At 45.3% G+C, this 21,058-nt stretch overlaps 1 pseudogene; it reads left to right on the top strand.

The window, feature by feature from the left end:
- The first annotated feature begins 16,715 nt into the window (after nt 1-16,715).
- On the top strand, nt 16,716-20,826 carry LOC118631889 (annotated as a pseudogene).
- Nucleotides 20,827-21,058: the final 232 nt, after the last annotated feature.

Genomic DNA, 21,058 nt, shown 5'->3' with positions numbered 1-21,058 from the left:
TCTCTCCCGATTCAAAATAGCAAGACCAGGCAGCCAGGTGACACTTGTCCTTCTTTATTTCAAGATGGTATAACATGTAGAAATACGTAGCATGAAACCCTAAAGATATTGCCTTGCATTTGATGCTCTTTGCACTTTAAGCTAATCCTCGCAAATACTTAGAATATTATTCCATGTTACAGAAGAGAGAAATAGAAGCCCTAAGAGGCTAAGTGGCATGTGCCAGCTGCTTGGTGGCAGAGCAGGGACATGACTTTGGGTGGCCAAGTTCCTATTCCCACTGGAAGTCATTGTGGCATATCAGAGGCTGGGAGTACAGATAGACTAGTCCAACAGACTCCTTCAAATCTGGTTCAGGAAACAAACCGAGCTAGTTCTAAAAACAACAAAGACTGAAGCCTACCCTCACCTAGACACAGCCCGCATGCCATCGGTAACAGGCAGCGGCGGCCAAGGAGCAAGGCAAAGCTGGATTATCAACAGCTGCAAGGCTCTCAGCTCCTGGCGAGGCCACCAGCGTGCTCCACTCTCCCAACCACTGTCCCCTGAGGGCCAGGCCTCGGCCGTGCTGGGGAGCCAGCAGCGCGTGCCTCAGGGACACTGAGTCTGTGGGACTGCACCCGAAGCAGGACAGTCCGTGGGGTACTGGGCAGTGTGTGAAGGGGGGAGGGACTCCAGAGACAGGCATTTTCCCAGCTTGGAAAGATGAACAAAGCTTCAAAGAGGTGATGTTTAAATTGAGCAATGCTAAGCAGAGTGGTCAAATGGACAATGGACGAGGGGAAGAGGAGGATGCTCCGGGCAAAGGGAAGAGCTTGGGCAAAGGCAGGGAGCAGGGTCGGGGGCATGCTGGGGCAGCTGCGTGTAGCTGAAACTGGGCCAATTCATGAAAAGTCATCCATCACCCTGAAGAATTTGAACTTCATCCTGAAGATGACAGGTGACCGGTTCATGATTTTGTTTTTAAGTGGAAGTGATGTGATCACATTTCCACTTCAGAAAGTTCACTTGGGAGGGTTATTTAGAAAAGAGAGCACACTGGATGGAAAGACGAGTCTAAAACAATGGGCGCCAAAGGAGGTAAGAAATGATCAGAGTTTCAGTTCAGGGAGCACCAAGTAGGGTGAGATGCTTAAGGGATATTTAGAAATTAGAGCTTATTAGGTTTAATGATACAGGATAGAGGGGAGAGAAAAGTAAAAATGTAAATTGACACACATTCCCAGTAAGCAGCGGGAAGAAGGTACCATTCTCTAAGGTGGAGAAGAGAGGTCGAGGAGCAGAGACGCTAATGAGCTCGAGGAGTTGGAGACACCAGCAGGATGCTGGGCGGAGAGGCCAGTAGGCATTGGAAACAGCAGCTCAGGAGAAGGGACTGCAAAGGGCCTGGGGATTCGGGGATCGTAGATATGCAGGTGGTCGCTGGCTCGCAGGTGTGGATGAGTATCCCAGGGAGCACAGAGCAGCAAAAACAGAGAGCAAGACTCAGGTCAGCTTTGCAGAGCGACAGGAGTCAGGGTGGGGAAAGGTGAAGAGCAGTGTGCAAGGGACACAAAGAAGTGACGAGAGACGAGAAAGAGGAAGAGTCGCAGAAGCGCCAAGGGGAAGGAAGAAGGAACAGAACTGACATTTATTGAGCTCTGGTTGTATACCCAGCCTTGCCCCAGGAGCCTCAGGTCCCCTCACTCCTGGAAAATTCCCATGAGCCAGGCCTTCCTACCCCAATTTAACTCCAGTGGAAGGTGTGGCGCAGCAAAGTGAAACAACCGGCCCAGGATTACACAGCTATTAAGTGGAGACATGGGGTTATAGCCAAACCTCGCTGGCTCCAAAGTCCATAATACTCTTTTCATGGCAGGAATTGCTTCAGAAAGTCAAACAGAGCTGAAAGGGGCCGAATGAATGGAAGAAGTCATCCCTCGGCCCGGGAGTTGCCGAGGGATTGGAGGGTGAGCACACAGGCACAGACAGTGAAGGTACAGTCTTTTCTGAGCAAACCGTCCTTGCCCAGCCAGCAAACATTCCAAAAGATCTGGGCGGTCCCTATCACACGCCATGCACTGTTCCCGGCGCTGGGGACACCAAGTCATTGCTCTCAAGGACCTTGCATGTGGGTGATGGGAGAGGAACACTGAGATTATTATCTCAAAGATACAACATATATCAGACATAGGAAGTGCTAGGAAAAGAAATAAAGTCATTGCCCTGGCTGGTTTGGCTCAGCGGTAGAGCGTCAGCCCGCGGACCAATGAGTCTCGGGTTCGATTCCGGCCAAGGGCACATACCTCGGTTGCGGTTTGTCCCCAGCCCTGGTTGGGGTTGTGCGGGAGGCAACCAGTCGATGTGTCCCTCTCATGTTGATGTTTCTCTCCCTCCCTTTCTTCCTCTATCTCCCTCCTACTCTATCTGCAGATAAATAGAAAGATATCCTCGGGTGAGGATTTTTTTAAAAAGAAAGAAAGCCAGGCAGGGGTCGATGAGAGGCGAGGAGGAGGAAGGCAGTGCTTTGGGTGGGGAGAGGGGTCTCTGACAAGACATTTGAGCAGATGCATGAATGGAGCAAGGCTTGCAAACCATCCGGAAGGAGCAGCAGACTCCAACACCAAGCAGGACCACACTGTCCCATTCCGGGATCAGCACAGAAGCCAGGGAGGCCGGCGGCATGAGGCGAGGCAGGAAGTGACAGAGGGAAGATCTGCAGGGACCACAGTCTGCAGGACTCTGGAGGCTGCGGCAGGAAATCTGGGTTTATTCTGAGTGAGATGGAACCCTCTGGAGGCAGGTGCTTCTATCAGCATCCATCCCACAGGGAGAGGTTAGTTAGTGGGCCGAGGCTCCCCGGAAAATGCTGCTCCCACTTTCACCTCGTTTCTGGCTGGAGCACCCCAGAGGGACCCCAGAGTGGCAGCACAGCAGTGATGAGCAGAAGAGCAGGTGGACCAGGGTCAAGCCCAAAGCAGGACACTAAGTGGCCTCCCCAGCCACTGCTTCAGTTGTCAGGGCCCTGGCCTTGATAGGGTGGGGCCCTGGGAACCCTGAGTTTTCCTACTTGGAAGTCTGTATCTCCACACACCCCTGCCACCCAGCACCCCTCCCTCCCCAAGCAGATGTCCTTAGACAACGGGAATGGAACGTTTAAATAGCCGGCACCTTGAACAATCTCACGGAGACACTGCCTCCAAAGAAGCCTCAGAGACTTAAGGGCTGATCCTCTGATCGGACACCAGTGTTCACTGTGTGTGTGGATTCCTGCCACACCCTGCCCGGCAACTCCCTGACATAGGAGTTAACCGTGTCCGTGCCGAAGACACGCACTCCCTGGTACGTGGTGGCAAGGGCATCCTGCCCACCTCAGGGCCCCGCAGCCGACCACACTCAGCCATGTGCACATCCAGGAAGGCTCCCTGGCAGGGAAGCAAGAGTCCAGCAGCTACAGCCCAGGGCCATGTTAGCCTCGGCAAAGTTTTGAAATTAGTCTTCCAGCAGAGAGAGGACCATTTATTCCTGATTTTGCTGTCACCCTTTATATTCTTTCTTATAAGCCTACTGACAGGATGGGAGTATCAGTGGGGGTCATTCATACTGGGTGCAGTCTCCCCTCCATCTCTTTGGGAGGAATAGAGGCCAGATTGCAAAGGAAGCTGGGGGTTTTCATGGACCAGCTCATGGCAAAGGGCTCTGGCAAACACAGAACCTACCGAGCTTGAGGCCGATGGAGGCCAATGTAACTGGTGTGACCCTGTGTCTTAGTCTGTTCTGGCTGCTATAACAAAATGCCACAGAGATTTATTTCTCACAGTCCAAGATCAAGGCATGGTGGCCTTCTGGTGAGGACCCTCCTCCTGGTTCATAGTCATCACCTCACATGGCAGAAGGGAAAAGGACTCTCCAGAGCCTCTTTTATAGGGACACTAAGCCCACTCATGAAGGTTCTACCTAAACAACATAGGAATTTGGGGGGATACAGACCATAACACCCTGGTTATTAGACTACACTGGCACACCTCTCTTAGTGATGTCTTGCATTGAACATATGACACTTTTCACACCCATGCTGGGACTGCCGTCCTTAGAAGAGACATCAGAGTGCGCTCTCTCTCTCTCTTTGCCACATGAGGACTTAGAAAGAAGCCAGCCATCTGCAAGCCAGGAAGAGAGGCCTCGCTAGGAACCGAATCTGCCGGCACCTGGATCTGGGACTTCCAGCCGTCCGAGTGAGATCAGTGTCCACTGTTTCAGCCAGCTTGTCTAGGGTGCTTTGTCATAGCAACCCAAACTGACCAAGACACTCATGATGTTTTCGTATCTCTCTGTTCCACTAGACTATGGACTTGACACAGGAAACATAATGTTTTTCTTTCTGTCTCTGGCACCTTCTCGTTTCTGGAACAATCCATAGGGCATAGGAAATATGGAATGAGTGAGGCGAATGGATGACTGTGTGGTCACACACAGGAATGGGATCATTCAGAGACAGGCTTCCCCTGAATGTGGACAAGGGAAATCTCCAGGCCCCTTGCATATACCTAAAAGGCAGCTACTTCCTTGGCTTTGCCTGGGTGAGCCCTAAAAATACTGGTCCTTCTTTCTACTCCTCACCTCGCTCCCTCTTCATCAGGCCTGAAAGTGAGCCCCTGGTGTGTGCTTCACCCAAATCTGTGGGTTCAAAACTCTCCTCCATAGAAAGACTGTTTCCTCACTCACCTTTCGACTCTGGGCTTTGTTCTTGCTGCACCTAGTGTGCAGTTTTGAAGAAAAACACTAAATGCACAGAACTTTGAGGCTAAGACGACCTGGAGCATCATATGATTTCCTGCGCTAACCCTTCCCATCATCCGGGGGGCAGGGAGCGCAAACAGTATGCAGAAAGCCCTGTTTCTCCACTCACTGACAGCTGCACGGAGTCCGCCGCTCTGTCTTCTTCAGCCTCCGGTAGTGTTTTCCCGCATGAGAAACATTCGCTCGCTTTAATAACTCGAGTCATGCTGGGAAGTAAGGTGAATCATCGGGTTTCCACGGCAGCTCTCGGGAACCTGAGCTGGGCAACTGGACACTCGTGGACAGAGGTCCTGTAACACCCGTTTCACCCAGACACGGCTCACTTATTTTCCATAGCATTTTAGAACTGGGCCTGGCACCATGATTTGCCCTATTTATAGCTTAACATGCAACATAATATTTAGTCCAGGCTCCAATAGAAATGCTTCTTACAAATGTCAGTGGATTATTTACTATGGTAAACTAATTAGTTACATAAATGCTTCCAGGGTGTGTGAGGAGACAGTTGTTAATGCACTGCCTGGATTAACCTGGCATTTATGTTCTTTGAAGTTTTTTTATGTGTAAGATCGTTATTGCAAGTTCTCTTTTTTTTTTTTTATCCTTATCAGAGGATATTTTTCCATTGATTTTTTTGATAGAGTAGAAGGAAAGGAAGTTGGGAGGAAGAGAGGGAAGTAGGAAGGAAGGGGGAAGGAGAGAAACATTGATGAGAGAGAGAGAGACACATCAATTAGTTTCCTCCCGCACGACCCTGACTGGGGCGAGGGATCCAATCTGCAACCCAGGTATGTGGCCTTGACCGGGAATCCAACCTGAGACCATTTGGTCCACAGACTGATGCTCTAACAACTGAGCCACACTGGCCAGGGCTGCAAGTTCTTTTTCATGTAAGGTCACTACTGCAAGACTGCCCGACTTCACAGGCACACCACATTTGCTGCTCAAATAAAGGGAAGCTTTTCCATCTTAGCTGGCAGGGCCCCGGGGGACAGCAGAACAGGAATGCACCCTGAATTAAGAGAGCATCATTGCAATGTGAACTTGAAAAAGGAAGGCGACGCCATGATCCCATGCCGATGTTCGTGCTCGGCAACGTGCATTCACGTGACTTTTCTGAAAATTAGGACAAATAGGCAAAATAGTTAAAAATGAAAGACGCACGAAGGTCGATGATCCCTAAGGAATTACTACAATGGCCAAAGGCAGTTTTCCGGGTGGACTTCTTGGGACTTCAGATGGATGGTGAGAGAAAGTAGCAAATGAGACTTGGGTGTGGAGAACTGCCTCCAAAGGGCACAGTTAATCCTGGGGGTGGGAGGACATGTTTTTCCCAGTCCTGATCACAAAGAGATTATCAGTGTGAAAACTAAACGTTAATGGAGCTTAAAATACAGCTGGAGAGAAATATTTTTCAAAACGGACCACAGTAATGTGTGAGTTTTTAATACTTTTCACCCCGCGCCTTATTTTTCCATAACAAGAAAATTTTCAGTGCGTGGGAGGGTGCATTCCCAGCCAAGGAAGTGACATAGAATTAAATCTTATATGTGAACAATACTCTCTCACAGGTCAGAAATAGTCATAATCAAAATGTGAGTCTATTTAAAAACCATAGTAAGGACTATGGAGGTTTTTTGGTCCCCGGTATGACTCTTAAGTGCATCTCATGAATTGTTATTTGATACATCAACCCAGGGAGGTGTGTACTGCTACTCAGTCCATTTTAAAGATGAGGAAATTCAGGCAGCAAAGAATTAGACTCACCCGCCCAAGGTAGAGTGGTGGAGCTGGAATATGATAAAGGTTCTCAAACTGTGCTTCAGGGACCCCTGTGACTCTAGCGGGGTCCACAAATTCAAAACTATTTTGTGGGGTGTTTTTTGTTTTTTAAATGGTTTTTACATTTTTTTGTTATCCTCACCTGAGGACATTTTTTGCATTTATTTTCAGATAGAGTGGGAGGGAGAGAGGGAGGAAGAGAAAGAGAGAAATATCAATGCGAGAAAGACACATCGACTGGTTGCCACCCACATGACCCCAAAGGGGCTGAGGATGAACTGCAACCGAGGTATGTGCCCTTAGCAGGAACCGAACCCAGGACTCTCTGGTCCATGGGTCGACGCTCTAACCGCTGAGCCAAACCGGCCAGGGCAAAACCATTTTGTATAAATGCTAAACTATCCTTTGCTTTTTTACTCTCATTCTTTCACAGGTATACAGCAATGTTTTCCAGATGCTACATGACATGTGACGTGGCAGCATACTAGATGCAGAAGCAGGTAAGACAGTCCAGCCGGCTGCTCTGAAGCCAGACATCAAGAGGTATGCAAACATGCAACAGCCGTTATTCTCACTAAATTGTTTACATTTTGAAAAATACGTGTATTTTCATAAAAATTATGTTGTCTACATTAATATGTAATAGGTTAGTCTTATTTTAAAATGAATTAATAAATAAATGTTTAGCCTGGCTGGTGTGGCTCAGTGGATTGAGCATCATCTCATGGACTGAGAGGTCCCAGTTCAATTCCCAGTCAGGGCACATGCCCAAGTTGCAACTCCATACCCAATAGGAGGCGTGCAGGAGGCAGCCGATCAATGTTTCTCTCTCACATCAATGTTTCTATCTCTCTCTCCCCTCCTCTCTCTCTAAAAAAAAAAACTCAATAAAAATATTTTTTTTTAAAGTAAATAAAGCCCTGGCCGGTTTGGTTCAGCGGTTAGAGCGTCGGCCTGCGGTCCAGAGAGACCTGGGTTCGGTTCCCGCTAAGGGCGCATACCTCAGTTGCAGTTTGTCCCCGGCCCTGGTTGGTTGTGCGGGTGGCAGCCACTCGATGTGTCCCTTTCACATCGATGTTTCCCTCTCTCTCTCTTCCTCTCTCTCCCTCCCACTCTGTCTGTACAAAAAATGGAAAAATGTCCTCGGGTGAGGATAAAAAAAAAAAAAAAGTAAATAAAAATAAGTGTTTACATTTTCTTAGATTTAATCTGTAATATAGTAAATATCTATAGATGTAAGCCAGATAAGCAAAAGTCTTTGGAGTCCTCAAGAATTTTTAAGAGTGTAAAAGAGCCCTAAGATCAAAAAGCTTGCAGACAGCTGAAATGTGTTCTTTCACATCCTATAACATGTCATCAATAGGTCACATCCCTTGATGACAAAATAGGTGGCGATAACATACCAGGATCTATACATTATCAAAAGCCTCGATGAGAAATAAAATCAGTCCAAGGCCCAAAAGTTTTTCACACCTGTATATCTTGATACCTGACTTTGGAGCTGCGATTTGAAATTTTAGTCTAAATGTGTTTGGACTTTTAAAGGAACCACTGCCTTGGTTCCCTTTGCCTGGAATGTCCCCAGATAGTCACCGGCCTCACGTGCTCACTTCATTCAGACCTCTACGTGGTCAGCCTGGCCGTTCTACGCCCACCTGCAGCCTTCCCAGCTCCCCTCCCGCTCTCTAGCCTTCGCCGTGCTGTCTTTTCCTTCCTAACAGTCACCACATCTAACACAGACATATTCTCTCTGTGCCCTCGCCCCCACATGAATTGTAAGCTGTATGAAGGCAGGAATGTTTCACTTTTTACATGCCCAGTACTCAGAAAAATGCCAGAAACATAACAGGTACTCAATAAATAGGTATTTGATTGACGAAAGTTTTATATTTTTTAAAAAGTGCAATGGAAGAGCAAGAACAAAAATTTAAAAGGTAATTTAAGCATGTTATTCCAAACAAATCGCAAATCTGAGCAAACACTTGGGCACATGCTTGTAGAGAAAACTCAGCTTGCTCACCACATTATTTCCTCTTCCTGGGCACCCACTTCCAGTGTCCCCTGCACCTGGGGCCACAGGACTGAGTTCTGGGCAGTGCTTCTCAAACTGGAATGTCCGTGCAAACCACCAGGCAATCTTGTTAAAATGTAGATATGAATTCAGTAGGTCAGGGGCCTATGGCTTATATTTCTACCAGACTCTCAAATAAGAATGATGCTTCTAGCCTGTGGACCACACTTTGAAGCTCTTTCACACCTAGCCCTTAGAACACACGCCATGTAGAAGCAAAAACACCCGAGTAGCAGCAAACATCCAAATCCTGGTTTCACCGGTAAAAGGAACCAGGGCTTCCTGGAGAAATGGCTGATTCTGGAAATGTACTCCGGGAGGACCTTGTTGTGCTAAAAAGTAAGGAAGTGCTTGCTTATATTAAAGGGACACTGAAACAGTCCCGGTGGCCAAAGCTGGAATAATTCAAGCACCCAAAATAAATAAAGAAGTATTGGATTATAAAGTGTAAAATAAATATATGAGTCCATACTTATATAAATTATTGGATAAATTAATAAACGAGAGGCAAGCTTCCTTGCAAACGAATTCCAAATAATTATGTAGACCTTCTGTAGGAACATAGCCCCCCACTACTTCAGGGTGGGCTGTGCATAGCACCTCTTTCCAAAGAGTATCGTGTGGAAGGAGGGAAAAGGACGAACTTTTCAGTAGAGACACCGACCAACACGACCTCAGATAAATGATCAAGGTCAACATCAACAGTGACAAATAATGTTGATGTGATGTGATGAAAATAGCACCTTACCTCTGTGGCTTTCCTCCCAAAAACATATAGACATAGTCTAAACAGAAAACCACCAAATTCCAGTGGGGGGCCATTCTACAAAATACCTGAGCAGTATACCTCAAAACTATCGAGGTCAACAAAAGCAAAGAAAGTCTGAGAAATCATTCGAGCCAGGAGGGGCCTAAGGAGACGTGACAACTAAATGTGATGTGAAATGCTGGAATTTTTTAAAAAGGACATTAGGTAAAAACTAGGGCAATTTGAATAGAGTATACACTTTAGCTAATAGCAGTGGATCAAAATGGATTCATTAACTGGAATAAATGTTCTGTACTAATGTAAGATGTTGATAATAGGGGGGATGGGTGCAGGGATTATGGGAACTCTCTGTGCTGTCGTCTCCATTTTTCTGTAAATCTAAAACTGTTCTAAAAATTAAAGTCTTTTTTAAGAAACATCTCATGTGAGCTCTGAGCCCTTCCTTTCCCTTGAGAAAGAACACAGGAACCTGAGAGTAAAAGCCTCCTTAAATGTTGTGCCCTGGGGCCTTGTTGCCCCACCCCAGGGCCAGCCCCGTTCTGAGCGGTCTAAGGACTGCGATGCAGGTGGAAGAACAGCAGCTGAGCGGGGCGAGCATAAAGTAATATTAAATGTGCCAGGCCACTGAGATTTCCAAGTTTCAGAGTTGTTACTGTAGCATAGCCCAACCTACTCTGACTAATATAATTACCTACATCAGCGGTCACATTCATCCTGCAGACTATTATGGCACAGCCCTGGAGCTAAGAGTGATTTGTACATTTTTAATGGAAATAACAAGGGCAGGAGGGTGACAGGGATGGAGACGTGGGAGGGGGGAGGGGAGGAAGAACAGAGACGACAGGTGACCTGAAAAGCCTAAAATACTATCTAGCCCTTTTTGGAAAATGTTTGCCAACCCCTGATCTACATCACACAGACAATCTGGCTAAACAAAGGTTGTATCTACACAAATGAACTTGTAAACCAAGTCCCAGTTATCACGTAGACCCTTCTAAAAGAGCTCCTAAATCCACTCTTTTGTTTTGGAAATCGATTCCGAAAGTAGCTAGACTTTCCAGTGATTACAAATTCACATCAGTTAAACCTCCAAAGAAGAAATCCCTTGAAACATGAAACACACTAACAAGCATCAAAAGCACATTTATTAATTAAACCACGTATATTTAATTCTATTCATGTTGTACTCAAGAGATATTTCACTTCCCTCACAGTGAAGAAGCAGGCCCTTTAGAAAATGATATACCGTGCTCATTTCAAAAGATGACATTTCAGTCTACATGAGTGCAAAAAAGGAAGTATTTCATAGGGGACAGTGGTTAGTTGTCTGACAAATGTTCCAGTCAAGCATTCATTCAAAAGAGCATGAAATTGAAGAGAATTGCAACAATGTCCCATGTTTTCATAATTCTTCACTGTGGGGTACTTATTTCTGTGAAATAAACATTAAGTAAAAACTAGGTAAACTCCCAACAAATTAAAATCAAACCAAGCAAGGAAGAAACTCACAATCACAGAAGAAACTAAAAGAGGCTACCTTATGAATCTGAGAGGACCTGAGAATTAGTGTCTACGTCTGGCTCAGCAAATTAGCACTTACGAACTTACTGGTCGAGGGCTGACTATGTGCCTTACACTCTGCTCAGAGGCTCTCTTTCTTTTTTAAAAAATTGATTTTAGAGAGAGAGAAAGTGGGGAGAAAGAAAGAGAAACATTGGTGTGAGAGAGAAACATCAATCTATTGCCTCCCACACACACTCCAATCAGGGATGGAATCCACAACCTGGGTATGTGCCCTGACCGAGGATTGAACACAAAACCTTTTGGGTGTATGGGATGATGCTCCAACCAACTGAACCACACTGGCCAGGGCTAACAGGCTCTCTCCTGAGAAAGGTGCACTCGATTTAAAAGATATACTGGAGCCCTGGCTGGTTTGGCTCAGCGGTTGGAGTGTCGGCCTGTGGACCAGAGAGTCCCGGGTTCAGTTCCTGCTAAGGGCACATACCAAAAAAAAATTTTTAAGAAAAAAGATATACTGGAATCATGGCTGGGTAGCTCAGTTGCTAGAATTGGCCCAATACACCAAGGTTGTGGGTTCCATCCCCAGTCAGGGCACATATAAGAATAAACCAATGAATGGATGAATAAATAGAAGAATAAATCAATGTTTCTTTCTCTTCTCTCTCTCTCTCTCTCTCTCTCTCTCTCTCTCCCCCCTCCCTCCCTTCTTCCTTCCTTTTCTCCCTCTCTAGAACCAATAAATAAAAATTTAAAACATAAATAGAGAGATTCCAAAATGGCAGCAGAGTGAATGGAAGCTACACAAACCATCTCCCAGGACCAAACTGTAATTACAACTAAAATAAAGACAAATCATCGGGAAAAAGCAACAGAAAAGCAGCTTCTGAGGACCATATAACCAGGGACACTAGGATTGCAGAGGCACAAGATGAGGGCCAGGAGCCAATGGACAGCAGCGGTCTTAGCTGTGAGCAACACCCTCGGGATTAAAATCCCTGCTGGCTCCACAGCTCAGAGGGCCAGGACAGAGCATTAGATTGGCTACAGCCACTCACCTTGGGCTCCAGCTGAGGGAGGGAGGACTGGACTGGAACTGTGTGAGGACACTAGGATTTGGAGGGCGCTCAGCGCTTTTGCTGAGCTGCAGCCACACAGGACAATGGCCATCTTACTCCTTCCCAGGGCTCTGGGGAGAGGTGGCGGTCCCTCCCTTGGAGATTCAAACCCACCCAGGTGGGCCATAGAAATGCATAGTGATGCTCATTAACAACCAGCATCTGTCCCACCCTCGGGAATCCTCTTATGCTGAACACCTGAGGGAGTTTTTTCATTCAACTGAGAACCCAAGGCTCTTCAAGTAACCGCTACTGATAGCCTCCAGTCAAATAGCTAGGGGATAACTGAACCATTCCTGGGCTTGTAAATCTACCTAGGAAAGTAACACTTGACAGTGGTGTTTAACATGGGTCCTCTCACACTCACCCGAACCCAGTAGAGGGAGCCACAAACACCAGAACACCAATACCCACTGGGAAAATTTGGCAGGCTTCAAAACCCACTGAGATAGCCAAAATGGTGAAACAAAGGAACAAATCCCAAATGAAAAAACAAGAGACCTCTACCAAAAATGAGATAAGTGAGGAGCAGTTAAGCAAGTTATTAGAGGTAGAGTTCAGAGCCATGATCTTGAGGAAGCTCAACAGCATGAGTAAGGACATCAACACCATGAGTAAAGATATAGAAGCATTGAAAATCAACCAATTGGAAATGAAAAACCACCAAGAAGAAATGAAGAATGACATAGCAGATATAAAGAACTCATTGGAAAGACTAAACAGCAGAGGAAGCTGAGGACCAGATCAGGGAATTAAAAGACAGGGTAGAAAAAATTAACCAATCAGAAAACTAAAAGGAAAAAACAATTAAAAAACAGAAAGACAGACCTGAATGTTTTGGTCAGTGGTTAGAGCATCAGCCTGCAATCCAGAAAGACCCAGGTTTTATTCCCACTAAGGGCATGTACCTCACTTGCAGTTTGTCCCTGGCCCTGGTTGGGTCCTGCAGGGGGCAGCCAATCGATGTGTTCCTTTCACGTCAATGTTTCTCTTTCTCTCTCCCTTCCTCTCTCTCCCTCCCACTCCATCTGAACAAAAAATGGGAAAATGTCCTCGATTGAGGATAAAAAATAAAAATAAAAAAAAAAACAGGAAAACAGCTTAAGAGAACTGTGGAACAACTGAAAACATAATAATATTGTCATCATAAAAGTCCCTGAAGAAGAAGAAAATGAGCAAGGGTTAGAGAACATATTTTTAAAAATAGTGACAGAAAACTTCCCTAATTTGGTAAAGGAAGAAGGCATTCAAGCTCAAGAAGCACAGAGAGACCCAAGTAAGAAGAACCCAAACAGGCCCACACCAACACACATAGTAATTAAAGTGTCAAAAATTAAAGACAAAGAGAGAATCCTAAAGGCAACAAGAGATAGGCAACAGGTTACCTACAAAGGAACTCCCATAAGGCTATCAGCTGACTTCTCAACAGAAACACTACAGGCCAGAAGGGAATGGCATGAAGTAATCAAGGTCATGAAAAACAAGGATTTGAATCCAAGACTACTCTACCCAGCAAAGCTATCATTCAAGATAGAAGGTCAAATAAAGAGCTTTAAAAAAAAAAAAAGGCTAAGGGAATACATTAGCACCAAACCAGCACTGCAAGAAATGTTAAAAGGACTGCTGTAATTAGTAGAAGAAATAGAAAGAACAATATAACCACACTAAACAAAAATGGCAATAAATAAGTACATATCAGTAATCACCTTAAATGTAAATGGTTTGAATGCTCCAATAAAAAGACACAGAGTAGCTGATTGGATAAGAAAGCATGATTCGTCTATATATTGTTTACAAGAGACCCACCTCACAACAAAAGACTCACATAGGCTGAAAGTGAAGGGACGGGAAAAAAATCTTTCAAGAAAATGGAAAGGAAAAAAAGCTGAGGCAGCAATACTCATATCTGATCAAATAGATTTCAAAATGAAGGCCATAACTAGAGACAAAGAAGGCCACTACATAATATTGAAAGGACCTATCCAACAGGAAGATATAACCTTGATAAACTTACATGCACCCAATATACGAGTACCAAAATATATTAAAAATCTTCTGGAGGATTTCAAAGGAGATCAATACAATCACAGCAGGGGACTTCAACACACCCCTGACATTGCTGGATCGATCCTCTAGACAAAAAATTAACAAGGAAACAGAGACTCTAAATAAAGCACTAGAACAAATGCATTTAATAGATATCTACAGAGAATTATACCCCAAAACTACAGAATTCATATTCTTCTCAAGTGCACATGGGACATTCTCAAAGATAGACCACATGTTAGGACACAAACTAAGTCTCTACAAGTTCATGAAGATTGAAATCATATCAAGCATCTTCTCAGATCACAATGGCATGAAACTAGAAATCAACTGCAACAAGAACATGCAAAGACTTTGAAAACATGGAGGCCAAATAGCATGTTTAAACAATAAATGGGTTACTGAAGAGATCAAGGAAAAAATTAAAAACACACAACAACACAAAATCTATGGGACGCAGCAAAAGCCGTTCTGAGAGGGAAGTTCATAACACTACAGGCCTACCTCAAGAAACAAGAAAAATTTCTAATTGTCTAACCTCAAAACTAAAAGAATTCGAAAACAAACAAAAACAAAACCCCAGAGCAAGAGGAAGGAAGGAAATAGCAAAGATCAGAGCAGAAATAAATGACATAGAGTCCAGAAAAACAATTCCAAGGTTCAATGAAACAAAGAGTTGGTTTTTCATAAAGATAAACATGATGGATGGACCCTTAGCTAGACTCACCAAGAAACAATGAGAGAAAACTCAAATACACAAAATCAGAAATGAAAGAGGAGAAGTAACAAATGACACCACAGAAATACAAAGGATCATTAACAAATACTGTAAACTATTATATGGCAACAAATTCGACAATCTAAGCGAAATAAACAAATTTCTAGAAACACATAGTCTCCCAAAACTGGGCCAAGAAGAGATAGAAAACTTGAACAGACCAATAACAACTAAAAAAAATAAAGATGTAATCTAGACTCTCCCAGCAAACGAAAGCCCAAGCCTGGACAGCTTCACAGGGGAGTTTTACCGAACATTCAAAGAAGAACTAATACCCATTCTCCTCAAACTATTTCAAAAAATTCAAGAAGAAGAAAAACTTCCAGACTTGTTTTATGAGGCAAGCATAATTTTAATTCAAAAACCAGAAAAAGACAATACAAAGAAAGAAAACTACAGGCGAATATCCCTGATGAACATAGATGCCAAAATCCTGAACAAAATACTAGCAAATCGGATCCAGCAATACATCAAAAAAATTATTCACCATGATCAAGTGGGATTTATCCCAGGAATGCAAGACTGGTACAATATTCACAAATTAATAAATGTGATACACCACATAAACAAAATGAAAGATAAAAACCACATGATTATATCAATAGATGCTGAAAAAGCATTCGACAAAATCCAGCACCCATTTCTGATAAAAATGCTCAGCAATGTGGGTATAGAGGGATCACATCTCGACATAATAAAGGCCATATATGAAAGACCTACAGCCAACATCATACTCAATGGGCAAAAACTAAAAGCATTTCCCTTAACATCATTAAAATGTCCATACTACCCAAAGCAATTTATAGATTCAATGCAATTCCCATCAAAATACCAACGACATATTTCACAGAATTAGAACAAACACTCCAAAAGTTTATATGGAACCAAAAGAGACCCCAAATAGCCACAGCAATCTTGAAAAACATGAACAAAGTAGGAGGGATCACATGACCAGATTTCGGGTTATATTACAAAGCCACTGTAATCAAAACAGCCTGGTACTGGCACAAGAATAGGCACATAGACCAGTGGAACAGAACAGAGAACCCAGAAATGGACCCAAGGCAATATGCTCAATTAATATTTGACAAAGGTGGCAAGAGCATAATATGGAGTAAAGACAGCCTCGTTAATAAATGGTATTGGGAAAATTGGAGAGCAACATGCAAAAAAAAGAAACTAGACCATCAACTTACACCATACACAAAAATAAACTCAAAATGAATAAAAGACTTAAATGTGACCCGTGAATCCATAAAAATCCTAGAAGAAAATATAGGCAACAAAATTTCAGACATCATACACAGCAGAATTTTCACTGATACATCACCTAAGGCAACAGAAACAAAGGAAAAAATGAACATATGGGACAACATCAAACTAAAAAGCTTCTGCGCAGAAAAAGAAACTATCATCAAAATGGAAAGGCAACGCACTGTATGGAAGAACATCATTGCCAATGATACATCAGATAAGGGGTAATTTCCAATATACATAGAGTGCTCATATAATTCAACAAAAGGAAAACAGAGAACCTAATTAAAAAATGGGCAGAGGAGCTAAATAAACACCTCTCCAAACAGGACATACAAATGGCCAAGAGACATATGAAGAAATGCTCAACATCACTAATCATTCAAGAGATGCAAATTAAAACAACAATGAGGTATCACCTCACACCTGTCAGAATGGCCGCCATCAACAAATCATCAAACAACAAGTGTTGGCGAGGGTGTGGAGAAAAGGGGACTCTAGTACAGTTCTGGTTGGAATGCAGACTGGTGCAGCCACTATGGAAAACACTATGGTGTTACCTCAAAAAATTAAAAATTGGAGAGACGTCCGGTCAAGATGGCAGCGTAGGTAAACCCGGTGTCGCGTGCTCCCACAACCACATCAAAGTTACAACTAAACTACAGAACAACCATCATTCAAAACCGCCTGACATCAAGCTGAATGGAAGTCCTACAACTACGGAATTAAAGCAGCAGCCACATCCAGACTGGTCTGAGGGGCGGAGGCGGACTGGCTGGTCCCACACCTACGTGTGGCGAATAAAAATCAGGAGGACACCTCGGCTGGGAAGATCCTCCCTGAGGACTGAGGGGTCCCTGTCCCACACCAGATGCCCCGCTCAGGGTTCCAGTGCCAGGAAGAGAATCCCCATAACTTCTGGCTGGAAAAACCAGCGGGATCTGAGGCTCAGGGAGGCTGAGGCGGCTGGAGCCCCAGGCAGCTCCTTAAAAGGCCCCCGCACGGACTTATCGGACTCTCTCCCTCTAAGCTTGGAGGGGAGGCAGCTCGAGGGGCACCAGAGACACACAGGGAAGAACTGAGCTGTTTGGCACTGGAGCGAGGGCTGGAGAGGGGGCTTTCTCTGGGACAAACGTGCTTTCAGAGGCTTTTGTTCCTTTGGTGAGCCCTTCCCTGGGGTGACAGACAGTCGCCATATCTGGGACTCCAGCAACCTGGCTCACACTGGTAGCCCCGCCCTGCTGACTCCCTGAGGCCCCGCCCCACCCAACTTTCAGGCCCACCCACCTTTCAGGCCCACCCAAGCTGTTGCCACATGCTTAACCATAGGATCGGCCTGTCTTGGATCCTGCTTCAGGTTTTCCTAAAGTCTTTCAAACAAGCAGCATCTGGTCTCAGCTAGCCCCATACCACTCGTTAAGTAATACACAAAAATAAACACAGGGAGGCAGCCAAAATGAGGTGACAAAGAAACAGGTCCCAAATGAAAGAACAGAACAAAACCCCAAGAAAAGAACTAAGCGAAATGGAGAAAAGCAACCTAACAGATGCTGAGTTCAAAATACTGCTTATAAGGATGCTCAATGAACTTAGTGAGAACCTCAATGAACTTAGGGAGGGCCTCAAGAGCATAAAAAAGGACCAGTCAGAAATGATGGATGCACAGTCAGAAATGAAGGAGGCATTAACTGAAATAAAGAATAATTTACACAGATTCAATAGTAGGTACGTAAATCCAAGAAGCAAACCATCAATTTGGAATATAAGAAAGCAAAAACACCCAATCAGAACAGCAAAAAGAAAAAAGGATCCAAAAAAAATGAGGATAGTGTAAGGAGCCTCTGGGACAACTTCAAGCGTGCCAACATTCGCATCTTGGGGGTGCCAGAAGGAGAAGAGCGAGAACAAGAAATCGAAAACCTGTTTGAAACAATAATGGCAGAAAACTTTCCTAACTTGGTGAAGGAAACAGACATACAAGTCCAGGAAGCACAGAGAGTCCCAAATATGATGAATGCCAAGAGGCCCGCACCAAGACACATCATCATCATCAAAATGCAAAAGGTTCAAGACAAAGAGAGAATCTTAAAAGCAGTAAGAGAAAGGCAGCTAGTTACCTACAAGGGAGTTCCCATAAGGCTGTCAGCTGATTTCTCAAAAGAAACTTTGCAGGCCAGAAGGGAGTGGCAAGAAATATTCAGAATGTTGAAAAGCAAGAACCTACACCCAAGATTACTCTATCCTGCAAAGCTGTCATTTAGAATCGATGGCCATATAAAGAGTTTCCCAGACAAGAAAAAGTTAAGGGAGTTCATCACTACCAAACCGTTATTATATGAAATGATGAAGGGTCTTTTTGAAGAAAAATATAAAATATATGAACAAACAAAATGGCAATGAATACATATCTATCAACAATGGAATCTACAAACAAAATGAACAGGTAGAACAGAAACATTCTCATAGATACAGAGAACATTTTGTTAGTTGCCAGATGGGAGGGGGGTTGGGGGGTGGGTGAAAAAGGTGAAGGGATTAAGAAGGACAAATTCATTGCTAGACTGACAAACCTCAAAGGGAAAGGGGTTGGGGAGTGGGAAGAAATAAACCAAAGAACTTTTATGCATAACCAATGGACACAGACAATAGTGTGGGAAAAGGCGGGAGGGGGGCGGGAGTGGGGAGGAGGGGGTCAATGGGGGAAAATGAGGAACATCTGTAATACATTCTACATTCAACAATAAAGATTTAAAAAATAAAAATAGCCCTGGCCAGTTTGGCTCAGCGGTTAGAGTGTCCAGCCTGCGGTCCGGAGAGACCCGGGTTCGGTTCCCGCTAAGGGCACGCACCTCGGTTGTAGTTTGTCCCCGGCCCTGGTTGGTCGTGCGGGTGGCAGCCACTCGATGTGTCCCTTCACATCGATGTTTCTCTCTCTCTCCCTTCCTCTCTCTCCCTCCCATTCTATCTGTACAAAAAATGGAAAAATATCCTCGGGTGAGGATAAAAAATAAAAAATAAATAAAATAAAATAAAAATAAAAAGATTCTGATAAAAAAATTAAAAATTGAATTACTATTTGACCCAGTGATCCCACTTCTAGGAATATACCCTAAGAAGCCTGACACACCAATCAGAAAGAATATATGTACCCCCATGGTCATAGCAGCACTATTTACAATAGCCAAGATCTGGAAACAGCCCAAGTGTCCATCAGTAGACGAATAGATAAAAAAGCAGTGGTACATATACACAATGGAGTACTATGCAGCTGTAAGAAAGAAAGAGCTCTTATCCTTTGAGATGACATGGAGGGACCTGGAGCGTATTATCCTAAGCGAAACAAGCCAAGCAGAGAAAGACAAATATCACATCATCTCACTTGTTTATGGAATGTAATGAACATAACAGTGTGAGGAACTGGATCCGTGTGGATGGGAGCAGCGGGCGGCTACAGCTGTGGCACCGTGACTACCTCCTGAACCATTTCTGTGATGAGGGGAAAACGACTAGAAAGAGTGCCCTCCCTAGGGGGTCTAAGCCCTGCCCTCAAAGGTCCTCTGCCTCTGCATCCTTCCCCAGCAGCTCAGACAGCTTGCTTCAGGTGGCCATGCCCCAAAGCTCCTGCCAACAGAGGAGGAAGCCAGCCGCCTGGCTGAGGAGGAGCACATGGAACACAAAGCAGAGAAGAAGCTACTCAAGAAGCAATGTCAAAAGGGCCGAAAGCAACAGGAGCGCATGGAGCAGGACAGTGGGGCGCACAAGGTCGAGGCCACCCCAGATGGGAATGGGAGCCCCCCCATTCAGCCCAGAACCCAGCTCTGGGACAGTGTGGTGAGGTAGAGGATGCACTGGATCTCTCTAGCACTTTCGTGTCTGACTTTTCGTGTTGGGGATCAGCCCCTTAGTGCTCTCAGAGAGAAGGAACTAAGCTAGGAGCCCCAAGGCAAGAGCCTGAGCCCTCAGGAGAAGATGAACCCGGAGGGAGGGAACTCGCCAAGAGAAGAGAGCCCCAGGCAGAATCCTAAGGCAGCGGCATCTCCAGGACTGCTGGCAGCTGCCTTAGAGGGAAGCCAGGAGCTGGCAAAGTTGGGTACTGGCTTTGCCCAAAATGGTTTCTACAATGAGGCTATGGTCCTCTTCACCCAGGCCTTGAAGCTCAACCCCCGGGAACACCGGTTATTTGGAAATCTCTCTGCCATGAGCAGCTGGGTCAGCCAGTGCAGGCCCTGGCTGATGCCCAGGTGGCCCCTACCCTGCAGCCTGGCAGGCCCCGGAGCCTCTGCCGCCTAGGCAAGGCCTTGATGGGACTGCAGCACTTTGAGAGGCAGCTGCCGTGTTCCAGGAGACTCTAAGAGGTGGGGCCCGGCCGATGCAGCTCGCGAGCGCCACTCCTGTCTTCTGCGGCTTTCCGTGCAAGACCAGCGAGGAGGATACCCAGAGCCACCTCCGCCAGCTGGATTCCCCCAGCCATTTCCCCACCCTGAGCCCGCAGCCTCGGGCCTTGTCCCCTTCAGTCACCCTCCCAGCCCTGCTCCAAGGGCCCCTGCCTTCTGCTTCAGCCTTGCACTATCCACCTTGTCACTGGAGCCTCTCCAACCAGCCCCTCCCCCAGGCTCAGAGTAGAAGACCTCCTCTCCATCTCCAGAACCCTTCAAAAGGCTGGGGCTTCCTGGAACCTGGGCCCCAGCATCTACCTCAGGCCAGATGAGGGAAGACCTGTCCCTCATAAGACAAGGCCATGTGCATATCCCCAGGGATGAGGGACACTGTGTGGTGGCTGTTTCCTGCATAATTTGAGACCTTAAACTCCAAAACCATAGTTAGAGACACCCCTGGTAGTCATTCTTCTTGCCACAGAAACCTGATGCAAGAAAGGAGCCCCATGTCCACTAAAACTTTCTTTTATTCTCAAGCAATGGCTTCCTCTGGGGGCCGTAAGG

The sequence above is a fragment of the Molossus molossus genome, unplaced genomic scaffold (genome assembly GCF_014108415.1).
Source record: "Molossus molossus isolate mMolMol1 unplaced genomic scaffold, mMolMol1.p scaffold_m16_p_16, whole genome shotgun sequence".
In the NCBI taxonomy this organism is placed as follows: domain Eukaryota; kingdom Metazoa; phylum Chordata; class Mammalia; order Chiroptera; family Molossidae; genus Molossus; species Molossus molossus.
The sequence above is the reverse complement of the archived record's forward strand: the minus strand, read 5'-3'. Positions and strand labels throughout refer to the sequence as shown.